The sequence below is a fragment of the Perna viridis genome, chromosome 1 (genome assembly GCF_037379345.1).
Source record: "Perna viridis isolate PV_CMFRI_1.1 ecotype Kerala chromosome 1, ASM3737934v1, whole genome shotgun sequence".
Lineage (NCBI taxonomy): Eukaryota > Metazoa > Mollusca > Bivalvia > Mytilida > Mytilidae > Perna > Perna viridis.
This window is the reverse complement of record NC_142445.1, coordinates 49,613,747-49,619,819: the sequence shown is the minus strand read 5'-3', so window position 1 is coordinate 49,619,819 and position 6,073 is coordinate 49,613,747.

Genomic DNA, 6,073 nt, shown 5'->3' with positions numbered 1-6,073 from the left:
AAAAGAGGATAGCACAGATTTATGGTTTTCCACAATTTCTTCTTTGGAGAGAGTAGTAGCAGTATAGGTCTTATCATTGCTATTATTTTCTACGTCTACCTCTGATAATAAACATTGGATGTAAAACGTTTTGCAAACAAAAACAATGTTGTTTTGGGTTTTGTCTGCTGGTACGACAAAATATTTGTCATGTATAGTAGACAATGTTTTTGCTACACTGAGGCCTTTGAAAACTGATATAGCCTTGGCACTCATTGGCCTACTTAAAACTTTCATTCGTTTCAAAATTAAAGATCTCACGGCCTTTAACCACTCTGACAGAGAATCAATATCTTCTTGTTCTCGTTTTATCCATTTTCTTACATAGTCCTTGACGGCATCCATAAGAACTTTAAAGTTATAAGTCCAATTTACGGTACTTGGGACCATTAGAATGGATATTACGCAGAGATTCGTTTTCGATAATGTTTAAATCTCCCGTAACGACGTGACCAGAAGGACCATATTTGAATGGAGAGGTTTTGCAAGAACAGTCAGGTGGTTTAGCCTTGAAGTCCTCAATCTCTAGGTTCTTCAATAGCCTTTTATAATTGAAAATTTTGGATGCAATGGGTGAAGTACAGGATTATGAAATAATTGGTATGGATTTGTCTTTGAAATATGGGGAAATTTTGTTGGTAACGTTTTTGTGATGGAGGATGTTAGCCAAATTAATTGCATCTATACCTTTGTTGACCAAGGTAGTGGCAGAAATGATCGTTTTTCTCCATCTTGACTTTTCACACAAACTGGTTTAACGAGCCTGTGGAAACCAATATCCAAAATGATTGCAACAAGTCTGTATAATGATGAAGTGGGGTCAGAAACAGGAGTGTCAAGACTTGTTTTGTAAAGGGAGTGTAGTAGAGTGAGAGGTATAGAATAAAGTTTGGTTCTAATGTGATGAAATCCAAGAGGTTTTTGTTTGAAAAGAAGGAGACCATCTATGGAGACATCATGTAACTTAGGTGACGTATAGTGGCGATGACCATGACTCCTTTCCCGTCTTGGATTTTTGTGAAATAAATTTATCACATTTATGCTATTGTTATATTGGCTTGAACGGTTTCCTATTCTTTTGTAGTTGTCATTGCATCCGTAAGGTATTGCAGTACCTAGTCTGCGTATCCAGTACTCCTCTCTTTCCCTACGATAGTTTTTACTTAAAACGGGACTGTTCGTAGGATGGTAAAAAAACTATACCACGGTGAACAAATTAGTTTTCACAGTGCAGATAAATATACCACAATGATCCACGAGATCATGATGATGACCATGAACATTTTGTACAGATATTTTTACACTTGTAAGCAGTCTTGTTGTAAGAAGTCTAGCACTGTACAAAAGTCCACCTAGTTTCGGCAAGCTCTAGCATAACGTACGAGTTCTGATAAGAAATCTCAACACGCAGTTACAGAAAGGATGTGTCAATAGATGAAAGGAAAGAAAAGTCATCCCGTTTTTCGTATAATTTGGTCTTTATCGATATCTAACAGTAGATCACCATATGAATCTTTAGTGTCCTTTATCTTAAGTTCTTTAGGGGTAGAGTATTGTTTCAAGACAAAACGTCGTCTAATTGTGGAACGGAGATCAAATAATCTGGCCAAAGGATGTTTTTTGTTTTGAATAAAATCAACTTTAAGGTCAGACTCATACGAATAAAGGAATTGGTCAGCTATAAGTGGTGCACAGTTTGTTCCTATTTTAATGCCGACTGTCTTTTGATGAAAAAAAACACGTCCATTACACTGGACAAATATACGACAACTAATAAATTCCAGATTTCATCTGCCTCTGTATTAATTAAGTGGATGATGTAGAATTGTTTTTTTTTTTATCAAAGTGTGGAGAATCTCTGCCATGTATTATGTTTTTGTATTTTGGTTTTCCATATCTTTCTTAGAGTTCGCATTTAAGCATTCGTCTACTTGATTTTTGTATGCTTTCAGAATATCTCCTCTGCTTATCCTCCGACATGTTCTCACCATTTATATTCTCACAATTCTTGCATCTTCGCTTGTGTCTGAGGTTAAAAGAAGTATTTTTCCTGTCTTGTCTTGATGGTTTATGTCAATTAAGACTGCTTTGAACAAGTAATTTGATATCAGAAGCTCTAAATTCAAAATCCTAATTGCTCTTTGTGCCATTAAAAGTCATTCGCAAGTGAATTCTCTTTTGTCTTCTCCTTAGTCTCTAGACGAGGCAACCATCTGCTGTCCTGATTGGAGTCTCCAAATCTTGTTCCTTAACTTCGTTTTTAAATTCAATAGTTACGTCTGTCTGTCAGAGATTGTACGAGCATTGCATGAGGGCAGATATTGAATCTTATATTGAAAGAAAATGTAACGTACAGACGAGTTGGTGGAATGAAACTTATTTCGACCGTAGCTATGAAATATAAGTTCCGTCTAAGTATGGCTAAATATTAGACATAAGAGTTTAGATTTTATGAGGTAGAATTGTTTTAGCACGTTAGTTTTCAGATCGATCCACTCTGGTTGGTCGAATACTGTTTTCCACACCAAATACTAGTATTACCATTATACTTCGTGTATTTACTCATGAGTACTTTTCCACAAAGAAAGATAATAGGAAAGTTGGCACGGTTCTTTTAACACAACATAAGTTTCTGATGGTCAAAGTGTAATCTATGGGAAGCAAGATTTTAGCGGAAAAAGAATGTAATCTAGGGACAAATACCAGATACGGAAAACAGACACATACAACAAAGAACATAAAATAACCAAAATAATATGTACAAAGCACCAAAAATAAATGAGCAACTCGGACTCCACTAAAACTAATAGCATGGACTAGGTGCACCGGTAGAATAAGCGTTCTCTGCTTTTCTAGAAACACCCACCGAGCTGCTCATAAAAAGTCAAGTCCAGGGTAGACGAACGAGAAAAGGAAAACTATGACATCTTGAACAAATCGGTTCTCGTGGTGCAGATGGATACACTGTTACGATCCACGAGTCCATGAGGACCATAATACTTCTGTACTGATGACTTATCTGATGAATCTTATAGCAACATATTCCTGTTCCAGATGGCTAATTGTTAGAAGTCTAGCGTGGTAAAAAAATCAGCGTAGCTACGGCAAGATCTGGCATAGTGTATGAGTTGTGATATGAACACTCCATACGCAGGTGCAGGATGTTGTCACAGATGAAAGGACAGTTGATAATACTGAATGAAAAATCGTGTTTGTGGTGTACTTTGTTCAAAAGTTCTCCTTTACTATCGATCTGTAGGTCAAAATATGAGACTGTCTTCAAAGTGTCTATAGTAGCCTCGTAAGAGTGAAGGAAAAGATCAGCGAATAGAGTAGCAGAATTTATTACCATTTTGAAAAACATCTTCTTCGGTATATTTGGAAAATGATTTGAAATTTTTCATACTAAGTATGAAGAATCTCTGCCAAGTACTACATACCTGTGTCTAGTTGTAGCGTCTTTTTTTGAGTAACAACGATGTTTAATGTTTTGAGTCAGGATTATAACTGAGTATCGGGAATAGAAGTATAAAGAGTTTAATGTCATTGTGTTTTGGCAATCATCTTAAATTGATGGTTTCCAAAAGATCTTTCAAAGTTTTTCAGGATCCACATTGAACTGATACCACTACAGGAGTAACAATTATCGTGGTAGGACTGGAAACCATCTTTTACAATCGTGAGTATGGAAGTTAAAAGTTTTAAAAACGGTTTGGTGGTACATTTTGCAAATCCAGCTACGTAGCGTTGTTTGTGTGTATTCTTGTGGAGTTTAGGAATCCAGTACATAGACGGAAGATGACAATCATCGCTTGTGGTAGAGAGACCGAAAGTGGATACTACAGATTTATGGTTTTCCAATATCTCTTTTTTAGAGTGTGTTGCAGCAGTGTAGGTCTTATTACTACTATCATTTTCTATGTCTACCTCTGATCAAAAACATTTGATGTAATGTGTTTTGCAGACAAGAACAATGTTGTTTGGGGCTTTGTCTGCTGGTAGGACAACATATTTGTCATGTATAGTGAACAGTGTTAAATTAGGGTCTTTGAAAACTGATGTTGCATTGACACTCATTGACCTATTTAAAACTCTGATAGTGAATCAATATCATCTTGTCCTCGGTTTATCTATTTTCTTGCATAGTCCTCCACGGCATCCATAAGAATTTTAAAATTATAATTTTAATTTTTGTAGCGTGATTCACAGTAGTAGGGACCTTAAGAAAGGACCTTACGGGGAAATTCGTTTTCTATGATATTAAAATCTCCCGTAATGGAAGGACAATTTTTGAATGAAGAGTTTTTGCAAGAACAGTCAGGTGGTGGAGCCCTGAAGTCCCCAATCTTAAGATACTGCAATAGCCTTTATAATTAAAAATTTTTGGATGCAATAGGTGAAGTATAGGAATATGAAGTTTTTGAAATACGTGGGACTTTGTTCGTGACGTTTTTGTGATGGAGGATGTTAACCAAATTTATTACATCTATACCTTTGTTGACAAACGGTAATGGAGCTTCTGACCTTTAACACAAACTTGTTTGAAGAGTTTGTGGAAATCTATATCCAAAAAGATGGCCAAATATCTGTATGAAAATGAGGTAGGTTCAGAAATTGGAGTGTCAAGACTTGTTTTGTAAAGGCGGTATAGTAAGATGTGAGGTACAGAAAAGAGTTTAGTTCGAATGTGATGAAATCCAAGATGTTTTTGTATGAAAGGAAGAAGACCATTTATGGAGACATCATATATTTTATGTGATGTATAGTGGCGATGGCCATGATTTCTGTATTGGATTATTATCAAATAAATTCATCACATACATGTTGTTGTTATATTGAAATAAAACTGAATACATTTTTAAAAATTTAAGTCATGGTAAATTCAACATTTCAAATCTTGAAGTAATTTGTTTTTTTTAAATTCAAATATGATTAATGATAAACTATAAATACATTCCACAGTCCGTCTGAGAGTCTGGAATCAAAGCAATGAACGAAATATCTTACTTTAGAGAAGTTCGTCTTCTTTCATTCAACACACGTTATATGGCATTGTTTTCATATGTACAAAGCGATGAAATTGTTTACATCCTATTTTTGGGTTCTGATATATCCCGTCATTTGCTTTGTCAAAATTGCTTAGGTAGTACAATACAGTTAGGTCATTTCTAAAAATTTGGTCTCATTTTGTTGAAATATAGCTGTTTGGAGGCAGTCCACACTGAAATGTCCATTGTTTTCTCATAAAAGTGCATATTTTTTAAATCCTTGGTGTGTGGAAGTTCAGGTCATTTATAAGTAATTTAGTGATTATTGTTATAAAATCCAGTAGCCATGGTAACATACTGAAAAAAAAGTACTGAGTATTAGTACAAATCAGGGGTGCCTTTCCAAAACTAACAGCCAAATACTATGTTTTATAAAATATCAGGCACTTATATACTGCCACAGGATGAAAGCATGCATGGAGTAGGTGGAAAAAGAGTAAAAATATTAAGACCCTTTTCGATTCATTCTCTTACAATGTTAGTTCCAAAGGTTCATACGAAATAAGGTATTTTGAAAATCAGCCATTTGATGCTGAGGAGAAACAGGGGACTGAAACGTTCCGGATACCATTCTTCATTTAAATTACACCTGTCTACCATAACATTTATTACATCTGTCTATGTATAAATGCTTATCTACATTTAAACAATATATCCACCAAATTTAAACTTTTAATTTTATGTTTTACAAAATTTGACGGGGGTAACATGGTGTGCGAAACAGTGTGCCTTATTGTAACTGTTTACTACACCCTTATTGAGGGTCTGAAAATAGAAAGATATGATTGTCCGAGTATACACATGAATTAACTTCGGAAAAATAGTGCTGAAGCGAAGAGAATTGCTGTACATGTATAACAGTTTTTTTAAGGACAGATACATACTATGTATTATATTCATTCTTCGTAGGGAAAACATTAAAACTCTGGTTTTTGCTTTATGATATATTAAGAACAGTTCTCAGATCGTTTCTTATGTGTTAAAAT